The sequence below is a fragment of the Oryctolagus cuniculus genome, unplaced genomic scaffold, assembly GCF_964237555.1.
Source record: "Oryctolagus cuniculus unplaced genomic scaffold, mOryCun1.1 SCAFFOLD_172, whole genome shotgun sequence".
In the NCBI taxonomy this organism is placed as follows: domain Eukaryota; kingdom Metazoa; phylum Chordata; class Mammalia; order Lagomorpha; family Leporidae; genus Oryctolagus; species Oryctolagus cuniculus.
This window is the reverse complement of record NW_027208240.1, coordinates 26,084-49,868: the sequence shown is the minus strand read 5'-3', so window position 1 is coordinate 49,868 and position 23,785 is coordinate 26,084. Positions and strand designations below refer to the sequence as shown.

The window sequence follows — 23,785 nt, the reverse complement described above, 5'->3', positions numbered from 1 at the left end:
ACTTTTAATATTCTGGATGAAACATTTTTCTCTACTTCCCAATAAAAATGTGATGCAGTTTAACATCTTGAGAATAAGAAGTGAGAGAGTGTATAAAGCACAATACATTTTAGGAAGAGAATTTACAATATAAAATATACATTTTTGAAAAAAAACAGAAAAAACTTTCACTTCTTGGTTTGCATTTTAAATTTATAACATTACTGATTTTTAAATATTTTCATTCATCCTGACTGGTTACTGCAAATTATACCTACTGGAATTAATTGCTTTCCAACTATGTATGATTTTTTTATTCATTTCAAAGAAAAATACTTGATTGTGTCTCTTGAGGAAACAAGTAAATAAAATAATGGCATCATTTTACAAAATTGAAGCCCATAAGAAGAGTTCTAAAACCACTGCAGAAATATCCTAAGTGCAATAACCATACACATTGCTGTTCTTATATTAAATTTACACCAGCATCATAAGGGAGCAATTTGTTGCTCAAGATTCAAAATTTTCACAATTCTCAGTGCTCCCTTTTAGAATAGTGCCTGTGGCTGGACACAAGAGATTCTTTTGAAATTAAAAAGAAATACTTTGGGAATGCTCACTTTCCTAGTCTGCTTATTTTTCTGGGATACAGTGTTTTCTTTGAACTAGACTGACAAGGATACAGCCCACTCAGCAAATAAAAATCCTTAAATATTAGAGTGCTGCTCCTGTCCCCTGCTCAGTTATTCCTCTGTAGGTGATTTATGAATGATTCACAAGATTAGGATTATTGCAAGGAGGACATGAGCTATCTTACCTCCTTTTCTTTCTTTCTTTCTTTTTGTATTTAGGATGCTTTTAATTTCCCTAGGAGTGAGCTTGAGTTCTTCTCTGCCATCTGTTATTGTAAATTCAGCAAAAATTCCCTGCTCCATAAGTGACTGACTAGGTAAGGCTGCAATGTACTGGAGTGCAATATAAGGAAGTCTTTGTTGCTAAACACCAGGACTAATAATCCTTTGTGCTATAACGCTCAGAGTTTGATTTTTTTAAAATATTTATTTATTTATTTGAAAGTCAAAGTTACACAGAGGGAGGAGAGGGAGAGAGAGAGGTCTTCCATCTAATGGTATACTCCGCAACTGGCCGCAACAGCCAGAGCATTGCCGATCTGAAGCCAGGAGCCAGGAGCTTTTTCCAGGTCTCCCATGTGGGTGTAGGGGCCCAAGGACTTTGGACATCTTCTACTGCTTTCCCAGGCCATAGCAGAGAGCCAGATAGGAAGTGGAGCAGGCAGACTTGAACTGGCACCCATATGGAATGCCGGCATTTCAGTCCAGGGTGTTAACCCACTGCATCGCAATGCCGGCCCCTGAGTTTGATTTTAGGATGTCTTACTTCTGTGTGTATCTGGAATCATTCAGAATTCAGACAGGGAAAATAGAAATGCAAGTAATAAGCACCTTTCACTGCAACACATTTTATGATACACATGTTTATGTTAAGGAATGATTGAAAACTTAAACAAAAATCCTACAGGGTTGGTAGACTTACCAACATCTATACTTCTAATTAATATCCAGATTTATAATTATTTCTATGGATGATTTATAATTATTTCTATGGATGATTTAACAAGACTTTGAGGCCCTTGGGAATTTGATGATATACTTGGATTTGATGAGTTCAGACCAACTATCACAACTAAGATATTAATGCAAAAATGAAGCAAAGATAATAAAACTTGTATAGCAGGTGTCCCTATACAATATCTTATAATAATTTTATATAATCAGGAGGCTTCAAATACATAATTATTTAAAGATTTAATTTTTTATTTGAAAGGCAGAGTTACAGAGAGGGGGAGAGAGAGAGAGAGAGAGAGATCTTCCATCTACTGGTTCACTCCTCAGATGGCTACAACAACCAGAGCTGTGGCGATCCGAAGTCAGGAGCCAAGAGCTTCTTCTGGGTCTCCCATGCAGGTGCAGGGGCCCAAGGACTTGGCCCATCTTCCACTGCTTTCCCAGGCCATAACAGAGAGCTGGATCAGAAATGGAGCAGCCGGGACTTGAACCAGCTCATATATAGGATGCCGGCACTTCACACCAAGGCGTTAACTCATATGGGATGCCAGCACTGCAGGCAGTGGCCTTACTCACTAAGCTACAGTGTGGGCCCCCAAATACATAATGTTTTTAACACATTATTAGTAAGTCAGAGATATTTTTAAAATACATATAATTTTATAGAAAATAAATTATACTCATTAATATTAATGACTGAGACAAATTGTCTCTGCAAATAGCATTCTCAAAATTGTTTTCAGCTTTGCAAACTTTTTATGGGAAAGAATGAATATATGCAGGTTATAAATATTATGTAGGTTAGGGGCTAGCACTGTGGAGCTATAGGTTAATCTCTGCCTGTGGCGCCAGAATCCTATATGGGCACCGGTTCTAGTCCCAGTTACTTCTCTTCCAGTCCAGCTCTTTACTGTGGCCTGGGATAGCAGTAGATGACCAAAGTGCTTGGGCCCCTGCACCTGCATGGGAGACTGGGAAGAAGCACCTGGCTCCTGGCTTCAGACTGGTGCAGCTCCAGCCATTGTGGCCATTTGGGGAGTGAACCAATGGAAGGAAGACCTTTCTCTCTGTCTCTTTCTCTCACTGTCTGTAACTCTGCTTGTCAAATAAATAAATAAAATCTTTAAAAATATATTATGTAGATTAAAGATATTTCTAAGATTTTAATCACTTCCAGCTTTTAAAAATCTTCAATAGGAGTCGGCACTGTGACACAGCAGGTTAATGCCCTGGCCTGAAGCGCTGGCATCCCATATGGGCTCTGGTTCAAGACCTGCCTGCTCCCCTTCCAATCCAGCTGTCTGCTATGGCTTGGGAGAGCAGTAGAAGATGGCCCAAGTCCTTGGGCCCCTCCACCCTTGTGGGAGACCTGGAAGAAGCTCCTGGCTCCTGGCTTCAGATCGGCACAGCTACAGCCATTGTGGCTAATTAGGGAGTGAACCATCAGATGGAAGACCTCTCTCTATCTCTGGCTCTACCTTCCTCTGTAACTCTAATTTTCAAATAAATAAATAAAATCTTTTAAAAAAATCTTCAATAAACATTCTTTTAGCAAGCTACAGAAAAAATATACAAAATTACTATATCACAACCATTCAGAATGTCAATTTAATGTGTACTCCTCGTGTATATTCAAACATTTAAGTTTTTTAAAAGGTTTTATTTATTTGACAGGTAGAGTCACAGACAGTGAGAGAGAGAGAGAGAGACAGAGAGAAAGGTCTTCCTTCCATTGGTTCAGCCCCCAAATGGCCGCTACAGCCAGTGCTGCACTGATCCAAAGGCAGGAGCCAGGAGCTTCCTCCTGGTCTCCCACGCAGGTGCAGGAGCCCAAGCACTTGGGCCATCCTCCACTGCCCTCCTGGGCCACAGCAGAAAGCTGGACTGGAAGAGGAGCAACTGGGACCAGAACGCAGTGCCCATATGGGATGCCAGCACTGCAGGCAGAAGATTAACAAAGTGAGCCACGGCGCCAGCCCCAACATTTAAGTTTTTTAAGAAATTGTTTGAGCTATGTGATTTTCAATAAAATAATTGGATAATTGACTTTCAGCATAAGAGTGAATTCAGTTTGTGTTAATTCACCTCTTCATTCAACAATTATAAATATGGTACAAGAAAGTGAACAAAATCATGAAGGTTCTTGATCTGAAAGAACAGAGAATAATTCCTTTATAAAGCAAAATGTAAAAACAGCACATTGATATTTATGACATAATAATGTTATTCATTTAAAACCATCTGTCATATAACTTAATTGGAGATTAGGTATCTAGGTTCAAACATTAACTTACTTTTTTTTGACAGGCAGAGTTAGACAGTGAGAGAGAGACAGAGAGAAAGGTCTTCCTTCTGTTGGTTCACCTCCCAAATGGCCGCCATGGCCAGCGGGCTGCACCAATCTGAAGCCAAGAGCCAGGTGCTTCCTCCTGGTCTCCCATGTGGGTGCAGGGCCCATGGATTTGGGCCATCCTCCACTGCCTTCCCAGGCCACAGCAGAGAGGTGGACTGTAAGAGGAGCAACTGGGACAGAATCCAGTGCCCCAACTGGAACTAGAACCTGGATTACAGGCACTGCAGGCAGAGGATTAGCCTAGTGAGCCATGGTGAGGGGCTCCCCACAGGCGGGGTGGGGGGGTCTTCCACCCACTGGTTCATTCCGCAGATGGCCCCAATGGACGGAGATGCAGTGATCCAAAGGCAGGAGCTAGGAGCTTCTTCTGGGTCTCCCACATGGGTGCAGGGGCCCAAGGACTTGGGCCATCTTCTACTGCTTTCCTAGGCCATAGCAGAGAGCTGGATTGGAAGTAAAGCAAAGGTGCCCATATTGGATGACTGTGCTTCAGGCCAGGGTGTTAACCCACTGTGCCATAGCACCAGCCCCGTTGGTCTGTTTTTGTTGTTTATATATTCTTGCTTTAATCTTAGTAGGTTATATCAATTCAGGAATTTATTCATTGTTTCAAGGTTTTTCAGTGTACTAGCATATACTTCTTCATAGTAGTTTCTTATGATCCTTGGTATTTCAGTGGTGTTTTCTTCAATGATTCCTTCATTTCTTATTTATTTGAGTTTTTTTTCTCTTTTTCATTGTTAGTCTGGCTAGAGGTTTATCAATTTTGTTTATCTTCTCAAAAAACTAACTTGTTAATGATATTTAATATTGTTTTATTAGTTTTAGTTTTGTTCTGATCCTTATTATTTTTTACCCCCTATTGATTTGGGGTTTGATTTGCTCTTCTATTCCTAAGTCTTCAAGATGCAACATTAGGTCCTTAATTTGAGACACTTCCTCTTTTAAATGTAAGCACTTAATTCTATAAACTTCCCTCTTAATGCTGCTTTTGCTGTTTGCAACAGGTTTTGATATAATGTATTTACATTTTCATTTATTTCAAGAAAGTTTTTTTATTTTATTACCAATTTTTTCAATGACCCATTGATCATTTATGTCATGTTGTTTGATTTCCAAACAGTTACAAGTGTTCTATTATTCTTGTTGTTGATTTCTAGTTTTATTCTTTTATGGTCTGAGAAGATTGTGGTATTATTTCAATCTTTTTAAATTGGTTATATCAAAACCAAACACAATAGATGAAAACTACACACCTATATCCCTAATAAACCTAAATGCAAAGATTCTCCACAAAATACTAGCAAATCAAATCCAAAACCACATAAAAAAGATGAGGTCAGCACCGCAGCTCACTAGGCTAATCCTCCGCCTGCAGTGCCGGCACTCCAGGTTCTAGTCCCAGTTGGGGTGCTGGTTCTGTCCCAGTTGCTCCTCTTCCAGTCCAGCTCTCTGCTGTGGCCCAGGAGTGCAGTGGAGGATGGCCCAAGTCCTTGGGCCCTGCACCTGCATGGGAGACCAGGAGGAAGCACCTGGCTCCTGGCTTCGGATTGGTGCAGTGCACATTCCATCGAGGCCACTTGGGGGGTGAACCAATGGAAAAGGAGGACCTTTCTCTCTGTCTCTCTCTCTCACTGTCTAACTCTGCCTGTTTAAAAAAAAAAGGATGATACATCAAGATCAAGTGGGATTTATCCCAAAAAAGTAAGAGTGATTCAAAATTCACAAAACAATAAACATCATAAATCGGGGCTGGTGCTGTGCACAGTGGGTAAAGCCACTGCCTGCAGTACTGGAATCTCATATTGGTGCTGATTTGAATCCCAGATGGTCCACTTCTGATCCAGCTCTCTGCTATGGCCTGGGAAAGCAGTAAAAGATGGCCCCAAGTCCTTGGGCCCCTGTATCACCATGGGAGACTTGGAAGAAACTCCTGGCTCCTGACTTCAGATTGGCCCAGCTCTGGCTGTTGTGGCTATTTGTGGAGTGAACTAGCAGATGGAAGACATCTCTCCTTCCTTTTCTATCTCTGCCTATGACTCTCCATGTCTCCACCTTTCAAATAAATAGATATTTTTAAAACTAACATAAATTATATTAACAGAAAGAAGAACAGAAAAACATATGGTCATTTCAATAGACGTAGAGAAAGCATTTGAGAAGATTCAACACACCTGCATGATAAAAACTCTCCACAAACTACATACAAATGGAACACTCCTAACTATTATAGAAGAAATAAATGGCAAGCCAACAGCCAATGTCATACAGAATGGGGGAAATCTGAATGCACTTCCCCCTCGGATCTACAAGACAAGGTGTCTGCTTTCTCCACTCTTATCAATATTGTACAGAAAGTTTTAGCAAGAACAATTATGGGACAGAAAGAAATAAAGGACATCAAAATTAGAAAACAAGAAGTCACAATTTCCATGTTTCAAGATGACATTATGTTGTACATGGAAAAACCTAAACACTCCACCAAAAAGCATTAGAATTGAGAAATCGGTTCAGTAAAGTTGCAGGTTACAAACATAAAAACAACCTAGTAGGCTTATTTTTGTATGCTAATGATGAACTCACAGAAAGAGAAATCAAGAAAGAAATGCCATTCACAATAGCCACAAAAAATCAAATGTTTAGAACAAATTTAAACAAAGAAGTGGAAGATCTCTACAGTGAAAATTATCAAACATTTATGAAAGAAATCATCAAGGACACACAAAAAGTGGAAAAATATTCCTTGCTCATTGATCAGAAGAAACAATATCATTAAAATATCTACATTGCCTAAAGCAATCAGAAAATTCAATGGAATCATTATCAATAAAAAACAATGATATTCACTACAGAACAAGAAAAAGCAATCCTAAAATTCATATGGAATTACAAAAGACCCAGAATAGCCAAAGCAATGCTAAACAAGAAAAATCTAACTCAAGGCATCACAACACCTGACTTCAAAGCATCCTACAAAGCTATGGTAATTAAAATAGCATTGTACTGGCATAAAAACTGATATGCAGATCAATGGATGAGAATAAAAAGCCCAGAAATCAATCAGCATACATACAGAAAGCTTCTGACAAGAGTGGACTTAGATCATATGGTAGAGTAAGGATAATCACTTCAAGAAATGATGCTGGCAAAACTGGATGTATATATGTAGACGAATGAAATTATATCCTTACCTCTAACTGTATACAAAAATCAACTCAAGATGTTTCCAAGACATTTTTTTTGACCAGCAGAGTTAGACAGTGAGAGAGAGAGACAGAGAGGTCTTCCTTTCATTGGCTCACCCCCCAAATGGCCTCTATGGCCGGCACGCTTCACCGAAGCCAGGAGCCAGGTGCTTCCTCCTGGTCTCCTATGCAGGTGCAGGGCCCAAGCACTTGGGCCATCCTCCACTGCCTTCCTGGGCCACAGCAGAGAGCTGGACTGGAAGAGGAGCAACTGGGACAGAACCAGCGCCCCGGGCAGATGATTAGACTAGTGAGCCGCGGCGCCAGCCAGTTTCCAAGACATTTAAGACCTGAGACAGTGAAGTTACTGGAAGAAAATGTAGGGAAACCCTCTAAGACATTGGTCTTATAGGGTATGACTTCTTGGGAAAGACCCCCAAAACACAGACAACAAAAGTCACACTAAATAAATGGGACTATACTAAACTTAGAAGCTTTTGCACAGCAAATGAAATGATCAAGAATGAAGAGACACCAAACAAAATGGAAAAAATGTTGCAAGCCACCAATCTGACAAAGATTAATATCCTGAATATATCATCAACTTAAAAAAGAAACTCACCTAAAAAACCAACCAAATCAGTTGTTAAATGAGCAAAGAATTTCAGTAGACATTCCTCAAATGAAGAAATACAGATGGCTAACAAATATTTGAAAAATGCTCAACATCACTAGCCATTGGGGAAATGCAAATCAAAACCACGAGATATCATCTCACCCAGGTAAAATGTTTAAAATTCAAAACACAGAGAATAACAAATTCTGGTGAAGATGTAGACAAAGGAGAACACTTATACACTGTTGGTGGAAATGTGTATTTGCAGTCATTGTGGAAAACATTGTGGATATTTCTTTTTTTAGTGTATGTGCTGCCAAAGTGAGCACAAGTGTGGGGATTTCTTAAGCAAAAACAACAACAAACAAAAAAAAAAACTAAAAACAAACAAAAAAAACTAGAAATAGACTTGCCATATGACCCAGCAATCCAATGACTGGCCATGCACCTAAACTGTCTTTTTTCCATTAATACTACACACTCAGATGGCAAAATGAAAGTGTCATATTACAGACAAACATAGTTTTGTGTCAAAGAGAATAATACATTAAGACAGTAGCACTTTAAATATAAAAGTACATATTTCTTTATAATTATTGTTTTACCCAAATATGTCACAAGTAAACAAAAGTGTTGTCTAATTACCAAAGTGATTATTTTCCGGTAATAAATTTCTGATACTTTAACTAAAGTTATAATTCTATGGTCTGGCATTGTGGTGTGGTGAATGAAGCTGGTTTGAGTTCTGGCTTCTTCACTTCCAATCCAGACCCCTAGTAATGTGCCTGAAGAGGCAATGGAAGATAGCTCAGGTAATTGTGCCCCTGCCACCCAGCTGGGAGACCAGAATGAAGTTTCCGGCTTCTTGCTTTGGTCTGGCCCAGACCTGGATGTTGCAGTTCACAGAGCGAACCCTGTGGATGAAAAGCCTCTCTATCCCCCTCTCTCTCTCCACTTTTCTTTGGCTCTGCCTTCCAAATAAATAAATCTTTTAAAAACCTTAGTAAATGCACAGGCACATTATATTCTCCTGGAATGGGCATTAAAACAGTTAATAGATGCTATGCATTGAGAATACGTTATATATAAAGTGCTTTATATACAATAATTCATTTACCTCTAGATTTATGTGCCTTCTATTTACATTTCCAGTTTACAAGCTAAAACATTAAAATGTTTATATTATTGTAAATACTAACAGTTAACAATTAAAATACAACCTAGGCCATTGTGCTATTCAGCCTAGTGTTATGATGACAGTTAGGATGCTACAATCCCATCCTTCCCTCTTTCCCTCTACCACTTCTTCTGTTTCTCTATCTTATAAGCAAATGCTTCTTTTTTCTTTTTGCAAAAACCTATTTTAGAAATCACCAAAGAACAAGAACAAAGATTTCAGCAAATAGGGTATATGGTTGGTGGTAAACATCTAAGTACATAAGAAGTTTTAAACACAGATTTCAAATGAGTCCACAATGTGATAATACTATACACTTATACAAATAGGTAAAGAAGAGTACTAGGAGGAGGAAGAATTATAGTGAATAAGGAGAAGCAAGACAACAAACATTTTCACTCCTTGCTTTTGCAAATGCAAAATGGTGTGGTGCAGTTACTTTGAAAAATAGTTTGACAGTCAATTCTGAAGTTAAAACTGTACTTACCACTTTACCCAGCAAATCTACTACTATTTAACAGTCAACAGAAAATTCTATACACGGTCTTTTCAAAGGTGAATGTATAAACTATGATGCACCCATCCAGTGAAATTCCATCCCCAAATCAAAACAATTATAGGCCGGCGCCGTGGCTCAATAGGCTAATCCTCCACCTTGCGGCGCCGGCACATGGGGTTCTAGTCCCGGTTGGGGCGCCAGATTCTGTCCCGGTTGCCCCTCTACAGGCCAGCTCTCTGCTGTGGCCAGGGAGTGCAGTGGAGGATGGCCCAAGTCCTTAGGCCCTGCACCCCATGGGAGACCAGGATAAGTACCTGGCTCCTGCCTTCGGATCAGCGCGATGCGCTGGCCGCAGTGCGCCAGCCGCGACCATTGGAGGGTGAACCAACGGCAAAAGGAAGACCTTTCTCTCTGTCTCTCTCTCTCACTGTCCACTCTGCCTGTCAAAAAAAAAAAAAAGAAACAATTATACACTGACATGAAAATATCCCAATGGGATCCCCAGTGGAAAGACGAAAGGGGCAGTGCCAGCAGTTCCCATCACAGTTTGCACCTCCCCCTTCCTCTGGTTGCCAAATGGTGAGCTTCATCTGACCATTTCTCCTCCTTTCTTCTGTTACACTTCTCATTTAGATCAGATTGAAGGTCCTGAGAGTATTTCTGTAGAACGAAGCAGTCCATAGTGGAAACAGTTGGCCATTTTTCTGTTGAGACCCATTCCATCCTCCCTCAGATCTGTCCCAAACCAAATATCAGCCCACCAATAACTTCCTGCTGGGGGATCCTGGTAAGGGATACAGAGGTTTGGTGGTTTCTGCATTATTCACGTTCTGTACCCTCTGTCTTTCCTCCCTGGCTTTGGATTTTGCCCGTGCTTCAGTGTTGCAAGAGTCTGGATTTGAGTCTTTAAAACCATCACATAAAATGACAAAGAGAACTGCTTTTGCTTGTACCTTAGATGTTTGTTTTCTTGCCAGTTTTCTTGCCTTTCCCATTGTACTCTGGACTTTCTCTCTCTTTTCATTACTTCTTCCTCTTTCCTTTCCTCTCCTCTGCCAGGCTACTTTTCAATTCCACTTCAGAGATACTTCAAATGCTTATATCTGATAATACCTTTTATTTTTTAAGATGACTACAGACATATTTTAGATGTGTTTTCAGAACAGTTCTGAACAGCAACTTTTTAAGCACCTTCTAGTGTTAGGATGGTGGGAAATGTCCATAGGTGAGTCTGTTGTTCTGTGTCCCACCCAGTGTCCACAGTCTCTTCTGAGCTCTCGCCTTCCTCCCCTAGTTTGGGTGGGTACATCTGCAGTTTGTAAAGAGTGGTTTGTGAACCTGGACCTCCCTGTCTTATTCAGAAATCTCACCCTTTCTTTCTCCTTGCCCTGTCTTCTCATTCATCCCCCTCATCGCCTGCCTCTCCTGGGGCTATGGACTGGCAGAGTAATCCCAGAAGAGGAATGGATCTCATAAACAAATGCATCCATCCCCTCACAGAAAGACAAGTGAAGGAGCCGCTGGAGTCCTGGAAACTTCTGGTTGGATTTTGGCACACTGAACCTTCTTAGGTGATCAGCTCCCAGAGTGAATAGCATTACAATCAGCTAAGCAAGAAAGCTATTTTTCTTTGGAACTGTGAATATCCCTACTTGTGAAAACACTGTAGGAAGAGAGGAGGGATGTCTGTGGATGTTTGTCTCAAAACCTAAAAAAAAGAGAGAAAAAGGGAGAAGGAAGGAAGTGGGAGGCAGGAATATCATTATGTTCTTAGAACTGTATCTACAAATCTCATTGAATATTTTGAAACTAATTAAAATTTTAAATTTAAAAATTTAAAATGTGAATTAAAATTACATGTAAATTTCAAAAAAATTAACAAAAATCAGATAGTTCAAAGAATGGAAATCTTTTGTGATGGTTGATTCTCAGGGATAAGCTGGTTCTCCAATGTTTGGGGAATACTTTGACTCTCAAAAATCAATAGCCAGAAAAGTATTTTTTTAAAAAACTACATTCGTGCTTGATTTGTGTTCCAGAGATGTGGATGAGTATAAATGAAGCACACAGGGCCATTTTTGGTATATGGTGAGTAATTGTGCAAAAGCCTGGATGTCCACTAAATTAAACATCCATGTGTATGCCCTCATCCTGGAATGAAAGTGCTTACTGGTCACCCCTAAAGCATACAGGGTCAATATAATACATTTGATAAACTATGCCCATTGCAATTTATACATTCCTGCTCTCAAAGCACTCCAATATGCTTTTTTTTTGACAGGCAGATTTAGACAGTGAGCAAGAGAGAGAGAGAGACAGAGAGAAAGGTCTTCCTTCTGTTGTTTCACCCCTTAAATGGCTGCTATGGCCAGTGCGCTGCGCCGATCTGAAACCAGGAGCCAGGTGCTTCTTCCTGGTCTCCCATGCAGATGCAGGGCCCAAGCACTTGGGCCATCCTCCACTGCACTCCCAGGCCACAGCAGAGAGCTGGACTGGAAGAGGAGCAACCAGGACAGAACCAGCGCCCCAACCAGGACTAGAACCTGGGGTGCCGGCGCTGCAGGTGGAGGATTAGCCTACTGAGCTGCAGCGCCAGCCTCCAATATGCTTTTAAATTATCCATAAAGGATATAGTATGTGCGTGTGCACACACACACACACACACACACACACCCCAAATGGTATGTACACTCTGTCACTGTCTCTTATTCTCAGTTTCTATTTCTCCAACTTCCTATGTATTTATCTACCTAACAATGTGCAGTGTATCTGTCAACTCTTATCCTTTATATGTCATCCTTTCTAGACTTAACATTGTGAATATTTTCTATACTGATTCTGCTATTTTGCACCATTCATATAAAATAAATATTTACTATTAAAACAGTGGCAAACAAAACCAAGAAAAACATTTTCTCTGCCATCCCCTGATACTGTCAACATGTCAGTTTTCCCCTAATTAATCCATAATTCAATGCAATTTCAATCAAAGTTCCAGGAAGTTTTCTTTCAGATTCTAACAAACTAACTCTAAAGTTTATACAGAGAAGCAGAAGACTTAGAAGAGCCAGAACAATTTTGAAAGAAGAAATAGAGAAGACTATTTAACTTTAGGACTTAATAATAAAGCTACAATAATTAAGACAGTGTGGTTCTAGCAATTTTATCACAATGGACAAAACTTTAAAGCAACCAAGTGAATGGATAAATCACTGTTACATCCAAAAAAAACAGGTTATTATTCAGTTTTAAAAATAAATGTGCTATTAAAGCATGAAAATACAGGGGTGAACCTTAAGGTCATTACTGAATGAAAGAAACTTATCTAAAAATGCTACACATGTATAATTCTGAAAGGAGTTAGAGTAAGGAAGATCAGGGAGACAGAAAGGACGAAAGGCCCCCACCATCCATGACCTTGTAATGTGAAGGAATGTAAAAGATTTGGGAAGCTCTGGCACCCATGTGTCCAGGTGACCCAATCTATGGTGATCATGTACCTATAGCTAGTTTTGGGATTCTGATGTTGATAAGCACCTCCCCTGTCAGACCCTGAGAAAAGATGCTTTTTTCTTCTCTGTGGAGAGTCCTTTTTCATATATAATATGTATATATATTCATATATACTACTAAATATAGTACTTTATATATTCATATATACTACTAAGTTACAGTGGAATTCTTTCCCCTCTGGCTACAAGAGTTCTTCCCCTTCCAATACAATTCTTTGCTGATAGCCTTATTGCTCATTCATCCACCACATTCTTGATCATCAATGGAACACATTTTTAGTGCTCAGATCAGTGGTAACATCTTGGTGGATTGGCCAGGAACCTCTCTTTTGACTGCTCCAACAGTTAGTATGAGGAGGCATGAGATTTGTCTTAGGGTCAGGAGAGGTAGGATGTCTGTGTTAGGTTGGCTAGAGCACCATGGAAGCTTGCCCACAGGGTCCAATTGAGAGTTGCTAGCTGGAACCCCAGGACAACTAAGGCTGGAAGGTTCCTATTGGGGACATTCCCATTACTGTCATGGGCATGGGCAAAGGAAGCCCTCCTTTCATAAACAGGTGGGGAAGGGATGTTCAGGAGATGTCTTGTCTGTTAAGACCCATAAAAGGCCCCTCCCCCCCTCTTCCGCTGCCTGCCCATCATATCCAAGGCAGTTGTAGGCCCAAGGGGAGATTGTGCCTCTAGAGGAAGCAGCTTCTCTCTCTCCTTCTGCCTGCCCTCCATATTCAGAAAAATCACAGGCACAAGAAAGTGTGTCCTCAGGGGAAAAGGCCCCACCCCCTCATCTTCCTCCTTCAGTTTTCCCTCCTTATCTGGAGAGACCACGGGGGAACAGATCCCTTCTCTTCCCCCTTCAATTTGTCCATTTTATCCAGAATTGCTACCTAAGGCTTCATCCCCTTGGCAGCCTTCTCCTCTGGTACAGGGAATTTATAACAGACTATTTCCATTATGGGAAATACAGAAAGGAAAGATTGGGCCAACAAAATGCAGGATTCTTTTTCTCTCCAGAATTTAGAACAGATTAAGGCTAAACTGGGTAAATTCTCTGGTAACCGGGTTAAGCATCAGCCCCTTTTCAAGTCTGACACAAATATTTGATTTAATTGGAAGGACATGCTTTTGCTCTTCAATTTGATTATATCCCAAAATCAGATGGAGACAATTTTAAGGGCTGCAGCAAAGTGTGCAGATGACTTACATGTCACATATAAAAACACTAATATAGATGACCACAGCAGGTGTGCAGTGGGATAAGATTTTCCTCTCATAGTCTCACTTGTTACAGGTACCCAAACCCAATGTAGCTGGTGTTCACTTTCATTGCCCACTGATTGTGATGATAATCCATCTCTATGGAGTGTAGCTGAAGTGGGAACACTGGCTGCCCTTGTCTTTCCCACCCCTGCATCAACAACACAGGCTTATTAAGAGATCAGCTAGTCTGTGTACTTGCTAAAACATCCAATGCCACTGCTACTGCTTTATCATCTATAAATGATGAGTTAAGTGAGGTCTGATGAGAAGTCTTACAAAACCAAGCTGCTGTTGACTATCTCTTACTGAAAAATAAAGTGGGGTGCTGGGAGCTAGCAGGAATGTGCTGCTTCAATTACACTGATAATTCCAATTTAATTCAAAAGGAGATTGATAAAACACATGAATAAATAAATAAAATTCACACTTCAACCTTCAAGCTGTTTAGAGATTGGAACTAGATCTAATGGCTATGGTCTTTTCTAGGGTCCATATCTCTACCACTCATCATACTTTTATTTGGAATCTATATACTAAATTGCTTTACACAATTTATCTCTTCCAGAATTCCCCCACTACAGATAGTGTTGCAATAAAAACCTGATACAGACAAACCTTATTAGTGTGAGCCCTTAGATGATTCCCACTGATGCAGTCCCTGGCTGCCAGTTCCCCATGATGACTCTGCTCAGCAGAAAGTAGCCAGAATGAACAGTGGTCCCATTTTCCCTAACTGAAGTTAGAGATTCCATTCTGGATTAAGAAATGACAGGAGTTAGAGTATGGAAGATCAGGTAGACAGAAAGGGCAAAGGGCCCCCACCACTGATGGCCTCGAAATGTCAAGTGATGTAAAGGATTTTGGTAATTAATCAGGAGAAAACCCAGCTTCAGCACCAAGGTGACCAGGAGGGCCATTTATGATTACCATGTGCCTGCAACCAGTTTTAGGATCCTGATGAAAATAAGCAACTCCACTGACAGATGCTAAGATACAATGCTCTCACTGCTCCATAGAGTCCTAATACTATGTTACAGAGGAACTCTTTCTTCTCTTGGTTAGAGGAGTTATTATCTTTGACTGTTTCAATAAAGTTCTTTGCAAATCACCTAATCATCTACTCATTCATTTTTGGCCACATTCTTTGTCATTGATGAGACAAGTTCCTGGGACTCAGATCAGTGGTAACAATTCTGAGTATATAACACTATGGAAAGGGGAAGAACTATGGGTACAGTTAAAAAGATCAATGATTTCCAGGAGCTGAAGGGTTGGAGAAATTAATAGGTAGGGAACAATTCCTAGGGCAGTGAAACCATTCTGTATGATACTCAAATTGTGGGTATGTGTGCACCCAAATGTAGACTATACCAATGCAGTTCATCAGTTATATCTAGTGTATCATTGTAGTACAGGAATTGTGTCTGGAACAAGGGATATGAAGGGATAATTTTTGTTCAGTTTTGTTCTGAACATAAAATGCTAAAAAATAATCTTTGCTAAATAAAACAAGAGAAAATATTTGCAAATTATTTATCTAGTAATGGACTTTCAGACATAATGGAATTCAAGGGAAAACAATTCAAAAATGGGCAAAGAATTTGAATACTTTTTCCAAGATATACATATGGCAAATAAATATATGAAAAGTTGCTCAGCGGGCCCGGTGCTGTGGTATAGTGGGTAAAGCTGCCGCCTGCAGGGCCAGTATCCCATATGTGCACTCGCTTGAGTCCTTACTGCTCCACTTCCAATCCAGTTCTCAGTTATGACCTGGGAAAGCAGTAGAAACCGGTCAAGTCCTTGTGCCCCTGCACCCATGTGGGAGAAACAGAAGAAGCTCCTGGCTCCTGGCTTCAGATCAGCCCAGCTCCAGCTGTTGCAGCCAATATTGGAGTGAACCAGAAGGTGGAAGACCTCTCTCTCTCTCTCACTCACTCACTCTCACTCTCTCTCACTCTCCCCCTCTCTCTGGGTAACTCTGACTTTCAAATAAAGAAATAAATAAAGCTTTTTTAAAAAAATTGCTCAACACAGTAGCCACCAGCAAATGAAGATCAAAATCAAAATAAGACACTACTTCATACATATACCCAAACACACACACACACCCCACACACAAGTGTTGGTGATAAGAGGGAGACATTGGAGCCCTCATGCAGTACTGTTGGGAATATAAAATGGGACATCCATTTTGTAAAACAATCTGACAGTTTTCTAAAAGTTAAATATAGATTTACCATATCCAGCAGTCCTATTCTTACATATATAACCAACAGAAACTAAAACAAAAGTTTGCACTCAAATTTTTGTTAAGCAGGGAATGGACACATACAATGGATTATTTCAGATCAAAAGCAATTAAGTACTGATATATGACACAACATGAAAACTTGGATGTTACAGTAAGTGAAAGGAGCCAATCACAAAGAACTACATTACTACACAAGTCCATTTATATGAAACGTCCAGAAGAAAATGATCCATATAGATTGAATATAGATTGTACTTTTTTGTGGTAGGGGTTTGGGAGGAAATGTAGATTGCCTGTTTGTGTACATTGAGTTTAAATTTATGAAAATTTTCTAAAATTATAATAGTTTCAGAATTCTGATTATATGAAAAAGCAGTTGAAATATATTTTGGGTGAATTGTACCACATGTGAATTATAAGCTAATGCAATGTACAATAAATACATGGAAAGACATTTTGCATTTATGGACAATTTATCCAAAGTCATCTACAGATCTGATGCATTCCTATCAAAATCCTAATGGCATTTTGTTTGGAGGAATAGCAAAGTCAGTGCCAAAAGTAATATGGAGTCTCATAGGATCCTAAATAGTCATAGCATCTGTGAAAAAGAAAACGTTGGAGGTTTCACATCTTCTTATTTCAAAAGATGCTAAATAGTTGCACTAATAAAAACATTGTGATATTGCCACAAGGCAGATGTGTAGGCCAATGAAATAAAGACTCATAAATCAATGATATAATTTGCTCAAATAAGGTTTGACAAGTGTACAAAGACTACTCAGTGGAGGATTGACAGTTCAACAAATGGGTGTTGGGAAAACTGAGTGACCACATGCAAAATAATGGAGTTAGACCTTGCCTTATACCAAGCATGAAGGTTAAATCAAACTGAATCAAAAAAAATTATACTATTTAAAATTATAGAAAGTTTAAAAGAAAGGCTTCAAGACACATATTTGGTGTTGGTTTATACATTATAAAGCAAAAGTGAAAAAAATTTTAATGCATGGAAATTAAAAACGTATGTGGACACAATCAAGAGAGTGAAAAGGAAACCTATGGAATGGGAGAAAATATTTGCAAATCATGGATCTGATGAGGAGCTAATTTCCTGAGAAAATAAAGAGCTGAACTTAGCAAAAATTTTAAATTAAAAAATCTTAATTTTTAAATGGTCAAAGGAAGTGTACAGACATTTCTCTAAAGTTTATATAAAATGGGGGCTGGCACTGTGGCATAGTGGGTAAAGCCACTACCTATAGTGCTGACATCTCATATGGGCACTGGTATGAGTCCCAGCTGCTCCACTTTCCATCCAGCTCTCTGCTATGGCCTAGGAAAGCAATAGAAAATGGCCCAAGTCCTTGGGCCCCTGCACCTGTGTAGGGGGCCTGGAAGAAGCTCCTGGCTCTTGGCTTCAGATCAGTGCAGCTCCAGCAATTGAGGTCAACTGGGGAGTGAACCAGTGAATGGAAGATCTCTCTCTCTCTTTCTCTTTCTCTTTCTCTCTCTGTCCCTCTCCTTCTCTCTTTGTGTAACTCTTTCAAATAAAATAAATAAATCTTTTTTTAAAAGTTCATATAAAATAGCTAGTAAGCATTTGAAAAGATGTTCAATTTCATCATTTAGCATAGGAATGCAAATCAAAATCATGAGATACCACCCCATTCTCATTAGGGTGGCTACTACTTTTTTTTACTTTTAAGAGACAGGGTTCCCAATCCACTGTTTCATTCCCCAAGTGCTCACAGACGTTGGGGTTGGGGCAGGTCAAAGATGGGAAATGGAAACTCAATCCAGGTCTCCCACATGGATAGCAGGGACTAACTTCTTGAGCTATCATCTGTTGCCTCTAAGGGTACACATTAATAGAAAGCTGGAATTAGGAGCAGAGTTGGGACTTGAACCCAGGACTTCCAATATAGGATGCATGCCTCTCAACTCATGCCTTAACCACTAGGCCAATGCCTGTCCCTGGGATGCTAGACAATAAAACAAAACAAAATCAAGTCCTCATAAGGAATGGAGACATCAGATCTTTGTGCACTGTGGTAGGAATGGTAAAATTATGCTGTCCCTGTGGAAAACAGTATGGCAGTTTCTCAGAAAAATTAAAAGAAAGGAGTTTGGATGTATGAAAGGAAGGTGACAGGCTTTCAGCACTGGCCTTCACCACTGGCTGTTCCAGCACACAGTCTGTAGCCAGTTGGTGAATCATAGCAGCCCCTTTGCTATAATCTGGAACCCACTGCAATTAAAACCTTGACAAAATTAATGTCTTTGGATCTCTCATCAAAAAAAAACAAAAGGAAAGAAGCAGAATTTTCCAAGACTCAGAAGTTTCCAGTAAGGTAGTACCCTGCAATTCCAATGAGATTAAGGAGAAGAATCCAGCAGAATTCTGGTTTTGGTAAGACTAGTCTGAGCTATACAAGAAGTGTTATGCCTAGGAAGAGACATCTTTAAAGAATTACTGATCTTGAAGCCAGGAAAGGAAACAGATTTGAAAAGGAACTAGTCCTGTGAATATTTGCCTCCAAGAGACAGAATTTAGAACAGTATCTCCTAAATAAAAAGAAGACAAACCAGATACAAAATGAAGTGCAGAGGAAACCAATTGCAATCCCCAAGAGATCTAACCAGTTAAACAGGAAAAATAACATTCAAGCTAATTTCACCAGTAGTGGGAATAAAGAAATCCATCAGAGATTTATTAGCCAATGCATCTTTTCAGGGGAGGCCTGAGGGTTCAGGCCCAGTTGAACCCAGGACAACTACTATGTAGTAATAAAGAGAACTCATCAATGATGGAATTATGCAAATAGAGGAATTTAAATATCACCCATTGATTATCCAGGAGCAATGTAGTGCTCATCAATTCAGAAATCATAATTAATTCATACTACTGAAACTATTCTTCACAAAATTGGAGTAAGTTGATGTAAAAAGAAAGTTCATAAAGAAATTCCCCTACAATTTGATATAAATAGTGCTGGAAAACAGGATGACTTTGAGTGAGCAGGTTGAGCTCCTGAGGGAATAAAGAGCCACTCTCATGTTCAACAATAGAGGAAGAAACTTTACAACCACAGAAAATAACTCATGTAAAAGGAACTTTTGAATGATGACTCAGAAAAGTTAAATTGCCCGATGAGTTCATCAGAAATATTATGGAAATGTTACTGCAAGACATTCACAAGCTAAATGATTCTTGTTTTTAAAAAATTACTTTCATTTTTATTTGAAAGGAAGAGGGAGGGAGGGAGGGGGAAAGAGAGAGAGAGAGAGAGAGAGAGAGAGGTCTTCAATCTGCTGATTCACTTCCCAAATGCCTGTAACAGCAGCAGCTGAGTTAGGCCAAAGCCAGGCACATAGAACTCAGTTCAGTTTTGTAATGTGGGTGGCTTTACCCACTGTGCCACAGCGGTATTTAGCATATTACCACCCTTGCTCAGCTTTTTAGATTTTGTCATGGTAAATCTTGGTCTTCAAAAGCATAAGTGGTCTCTTTCTGTCCCTTATCCTTTAATGTTGATGTAGTAAATGCAGTTTCATTTTCATTAGAAACTATGTGTGTATGTGTGAATATATATATATATATATATATATAGAGAGAGAGAGAGAGAGAGAGCAATAAAACAAAACAAAACAAATAAAAAATTTAAGAAAGCTTAGACTGCAGTCAAAGGGGTTCTAGAGACATAATAAAGGCATTGGTTACTTACTGTAAGGCATATGGAAACACCTGAAGGAAGATGTAACTTCAGGTAAAGGGCAGAGAGGTACCCAAAGGTGGCAATGAACTGGAAACTAAGCCAATGAAGTCACTTCAGGGTGGCAACAAAATCATTCTGGACAAGGAATGCAGATACTTGAGAGAATATCAAGGCCATATGGAGAGGAGCTTGAGAATACGGACATTGCCATGGGATGCAGGTACAAGGAAGACACTCAAGGAAAAATGTGATGGAGACACAGGAAATGGAGACTTATGTTGCAGGCACAAAGAGTAGACATTGAAAGTTGACATGGATGACAGAGGTTTTACAAACTATGACATAGAAGGGAAGACATGAGTCATTGTTATATGAGATGATGCTTCTGGAGAGAACAAAGCAGTATGACTCAGACGATGCAAATTGGAGTGGGATATGAAATAAAAAGGCAACTAAAGAGCATCTTTCATAAACATACAATATACTAAACAAAATACTTTTATATGAATTAAACCATATAATAGATCAATGTCAACCAAGATACACTAAAGATGCAGGAATTTTTAACACTCGCAAACAAATCATGTAAATCATCCAGGTAGATGAAAAATATGAGAAACTATGATAATTTACATGAAGTGTATTAAAAGTATTTAGTAAAATTCAGGCTCCAGCCATAAAAATCATCTGTCAGAAAGATGATTAAAAAGTGATTTCCTTACATATATCAATATTGTCTAAAATGAACTTATGAAAAACAACTTAATGCAGAAATATATTTCCTTGGAATCCCACACAGACAAGACTACCTCTTCTTATCTCCTGGAGCTGTATTCAGGTAAACAAAATGCAAAAAATGAATACCAAGTATAAGTATCAATTTCTTTTTTTTATTTTTATTTTTGACAGGCAGATTTAGACAGTGAGTGAGAGAGAGAGACAGAGAGAAAGGTCTTCCTTTCCATTGGTTCAACCCCAAAGTGGCCGCTACAGCCAGTGCGCTGTGCCGATCTGAAGCCAGGAGCCAGGTGCTTCCTCCTGGTCTCCCATGAGGGTGCAGGGCTCAAGCACTTGGGCCATCCTCCACTGCACTCCTGGGCCACAGCAGAGAGCTGGACTGGAAGAAGAGCAACCGGGACAGAATCTGGCACCCCGACCGGGACTAGAACCCTGGCTCCTGGCACCACAGGTGGAGGATTAGCCTAGTGAGCCGTGGCACTGGCCGAGTATCAACTTCTAAGCAGTACATCTGTCAATGTATGTGGCTGACACTATTACATACAGAGATAATTCAACATAATAAAAGAGCTAATACAAACTGTTAATTTAGTGAGGCCACTGGGTAGAAGATAATCAACTAGACTTGATTGTTAAGAAACAAATATAAAATCTTGATGTACCAAAGACAGACTAATAAAAACATATTTACAAGAGAAATGAATTACAAATGATAAAAAAGTAATATCTTCATTCTTTCATATATTTTAAGAAAAGATCCAGCAGAGAAATCTCCTGAGAATAATGAAGGAAAGAAGAGGCCCAGAACTCAATAAACACCCAGTAAATTGTAACTCACCTTCATTAAATTACTACAAGCTCCTGATCGCAGGATTTCTGCAGGAACGCAAAAGTGACTGCTGGGAAGTCAGGGCCTTGGACCAGGACGATTCAGATCTGCCCCAGCCAGGCCTCTCAATCGCTAACCTCGTCCCCTGCTATGGAAGATACTGATTGGCTACAGCTTTGTGACGTCTGTCCAACCAGGCACACCTGTGGCAACATTACATAATCCTTTGAGATCTTCACGTCATAATGGTAGCCAGGCACTGCTGCAGAGAGGGTCTCCGAATATTCACCCTTTGGTACTCTGTGAAGAGGAAGCCAAACACCTCGGAAGCTGGGAAATGGTGAGTCTATGAGACCAGGTGTACCAAGGAGGAGGTGGAGTTGGCCAAACTGCTGGAACTGGCTGTTGGGTGACCTGGACTTCCTCATAGATTGCTCTGGAATTGGGTGACTCTTGGGTAATCCTCAGGCAGCTCTCCTTGTGTCCCCTGTACCTGTGGGGTGAGGGCCAGGCTGCCCCCAGGCCTCCCAGCAACCTTTCCTGTCCTGTTCAGCTTGGCCCTGGAGCCCCCAGCAGCTTTGTGCCCACTGCCTTCTACCCAATTTTACTGCACAAAGCTCCCAGCAAAATTTCACTTAGAGACAGAGTATACCCCATTGCCTTGTTTCTGATGTTAGCCTTCCATCTGGTGAGTACTCACAATACCAAACATGATATTACCTACAAGGCAACATTTATACAATTTATCATATGGAGGAAGTTGCCTTCAATCCCAAGTTTGTATCATGTAAGACTTTGTCAGCTTTTTTCATTTATTCATGATTGTGAATATTTTGTCTTATAATAAAATTTATTTATGTTCACTGATATTTTTAAAAAATTAATTTATTTGAAAGGCAGAGTTACAAAGAAGCAGAAGCAGAGAGAGAGGGGTCTTCTATCTGCTGGCTCACTCCCCAAATGGCTGCAATGTTTAGAACTGGGCCTATCCAAGGCCAGAAGCCAGGAGCACCTTCTGGATCTCCCACGCACATCCAGGGGCCCAAGGACTTAGGCCATCTTCTACTGCTTTCCCAGGCATAGAAGAGAGCTGGATGAGAAGTGGAGCAGCCGGGTCTCACATTGGTGCCCATAGGGGATGCTGGGTAGGCAGTGGCTTTACCTGCTACATGAGGAGTAAGTGCACAGTGACTCCTGTTGTTGATTCAACAATTGACACTCTTCTTTATGACATCAGTAATCACCCAAGGTTCTTGTCATGAGCTGCCAAGGCTATTGAAGCCTCTTGAGTTCACAAACTCTGACCTTATTTAGACGAGGACATAACTAAAGTGGAAGTCCTCTCCTCCCTTCAGAGAAAGGCACCTCCTTCTTTGATAGCCCCTTCTTTCCACTGGAATCTCACAGAGATCTTTTATTTAGGTCATTTTTTGCCAATGTCTTGGCATTCCATGCTTGAGAAACTCTCATGGGCTTTTTAGCCAGATCCAAATGCTTAAGGGCTGATTCTGAGGCCAGAGTGTTATTTAGGGCATTTGTCATTATATGAGTCTGCTGTGTATCCTGCTTCCCGTGTTGAATTGTTCTCTCCTTTATAATTCTATCAATTTTTATTAGCAGACGCTGGTCTTATATACGTGATCCTTTGACACTTAATCCTACCTGTATGATCAATTACGAACTTAAACTGATCACTTAAACTAGTAAGATGGCATTGGTACCTTCCAACTTAATGGGATTTGGATTCCCATGGCACGTTTCTAGCTTTGCCATTAGGGTCAGTCTAAGTGAGTGTGTGCTGAACTGTATGTCTCCTCCCTCTTATTCCCACTCTTATTTTTAAGATAGATCAATTTTCAGTTAAATTTAAACACCTAAGAATAATTGTGTGTTAATTAAAGAGTTCAACCAATGGTATTAGGTAGAAAAAGAAAATACTAAAAAAAATAAAATATCTGTTCCTCGACAGGACAAGGGCTGATCAAGTCAGTTTCTCATAGTGTAAGTTTCACTTCTACAGGCTTCCTTTTAGGTGCTCAGTTAGTTGTCAATGATCAGGGAGAACATATGATATTTGTCCC

General features: G+C 39.9%; 1 long non-coding RNA gene across 1 annotated transcript; it reads right to left on the bottom strand.

Moving 5' to 3' along the window:
- Positions 1-223: 223 nt before the first annotated feature.
- Positions 224-22,022, bottom strand: LOC127488571 (uncharacterized). Its single transcript, XR_007916319.2, has 3 exons — positions 21,714-22,022; positions 14,780-14,917; positions 224-11,103 (listed from the first exon to the last, which is right to left on the bottom strand). It is a non-coding gene; the product is annotated as an uncharacterized lncRNA (long non-coding RNA).
- Between the last annotated feature and the right edge of the window lie 1,763 nt (positions 22,023-23,785).